Source organism: Fukomys damarensis, unplaced genomic scaffold, assembly GCF_012274545.1.
Source record: "Fukomys damarensis isolate Sample0158 unplaced genomic scaffold, DMR_v1.0_HiC HiC_scaffold_15, whole genome shotgun sequence".
Lineage (NCBI taxonomy): Eukaryota > Metazoa > Chordata > Mammalia > Rodentia > Bathyergidae > Fukomys > Fukomys damarensis.
Genome location: NW_022900927.1, coordinates 62,454,246 through 62,456,202, shown reverse-complemented (window position 1 = coordinate 62,456,202; position 1,957 = coordinate 62,454,246). Strand labels below are relative to the sequence as shown.

Sequence of the window (1,957 nt, the reverse complement as noted above, 5' to 3'; positions counted from 1 at the left end):
GTTACTTTTATTTAACACCTTTATCATACCTACCTCACTACAGCCACATTCTATCTGAGTCTCCTGCTTATTAACGTAAACGGTTCACTGGTACAGATTCCTGCGAGCATCACCAGTCAGCCTCACAGCACTTCATGCGTTCAGACTGCAAGTCTGCAGCCCTTAGCCGTCCACCCTCTCCCCTCTCCACCTCTACTTCCTAAGCAATCTTGACTGACCTTGCTCCTCTTTAGACTTCCTTACCCTGGGTATTCAGTTTGAACAGAACAACGCTGTGTGGTCTCTAAGATGAGACTTGTTTCTTTCATTTAGCAAAGTTGTTCCACACTCACACGTGTTGTCCTGTGTGCCACTGCTTCCTTTTTTCTTTGATCCTAGGGATTGAACCCGGGGCCTTCACACTGAGCTCCCTCCAGCTCTTCTTTATTTTTATTTTTGAAATTTTGCTCAAGCAAGACTCTAAATTGCAAACCTCCTGCCTCAGCCTTCCAAAGTGTTGGAATTATAGGTGGGCACCACTGCGCCTGGCCAGGACTTCCCTTTTGTGGCAAAATAATATTCCAGGGTATGGCTATACCACCTCTTGTTTATCCACCCGTCTTCCAGTGGACTTGGGATTGCTCCACTTTTTGCCTGTTATGAACAGTACTGCTATGAACATTGGTGTATGAGTCTCGGTTCTGACATAGGTTTTCTTTCTCTCGGATGCAGTGTCTCCTTTAGATCCCTAGTAGATACAGTTGTGGCACGTTGCTGTCACTACACGGGACAGCTGAGAGTGGGGAGGGGGTTAAGTCACTTTCCCAAGGTCACACAGCCTACAAAAGGCAGAGTCTGGCAGTACCCGAGCCTGCTGACTCTCAAGCACATGCAGTGTGTCTGTGGATCAGCGTTTCTCAGACCAGGGGCTACATTTTCTTCATTTGAGACAACCTAAGCAAGGGCAGAAAGGTAGCAACTACTAATCACATATTCTCACCCCCAGCCATTTATCAGTCAATGGAAAACCTGACACATAGTTCTTCAAATACATCCAGAACGTAGAATTCTTAAAAATATCGTCACCACCTTCTTCGTCGGGAAAACACCAAATGGCGGATGACGCCGTTGCAGCGGGAGGGCCGGGAGGCGGGGGCCCAGGCATGGGAGGCCATGAGGCTTCGCCAGTGGCCTTCAAGGCCAGGGCCTCGTAGCGGTAAGGCGGAGGACAAGGAGTGGATTCCTATCACCAAGTTGGGTCGGCTGGTAAAGGACTTGAAGATCAAGTCCTTGGGGGAAATTTATCTCTTCTCTCTACCCATCAAGGAGTCTGAGGTTATTGACTTTTTCCTGGGCACATCCCTCAAGGGTGAAGTTTTGAAGATCACGCCGGTGCAAAAGCAAACTCGAGCTGGCCAGCGGACCAGATTCAAGGCATTTGTCGCCATCGGGGACTACAATGGCCATGTCGGTCTGGATGTAAAGTGTTCCAAGGAAGTAGCCACTGCCATTCGCGGTGCCATCATTCTGGCCAAGCTCTCCATGGTCCCCGTTCGGAGAGGCTACTGGGGGAAGATTGGCAGGCCTCACACTGTCCCTTGCAAGGTATCGGGCCACTGTGGCTCTGTGTTGGTCATCTGATCCCTGCCCCAGAGGCACTGGCATCCTGTCAGTCCCTGTACCCAAGAAGCTGGTGATGATGGTGGGTATTGATGACTGCTACACTTCTGCCAGGGCCTGCACTGCTACTCTGGGCAACTTTGCTAAGGCCACCTTTGATGCCATTGCCAAGGCCTACAGCTACCTGACCCCGGACCTCTGGAAGGAAACTGTCTTCACCAAGTCTCCCTACCAGGAATTCCCTGACCATCTTGTGAAAACTCACACCAGAGTCTCTGTTCAGAGGACTCAAGCTCCAGCAGTAGCTACAACATAAGGGTTTCTACAAAATAAAATGAATGAAATCTGAAAAAAAAAA

General features: G+C 49.6%; 1 pseudogene; it reads left to right on the top strand.

The window, feature by feature from the left end:
• The first annotated feature begins 1,091 nt into the window (after positions 1–1,091).
• On the top strand, positions 1,092–1,928 carry LOC104867083 (annotated as a pseudogene).
• Positions 1,929–1,957: the final 29 nt, after the last annotated feature.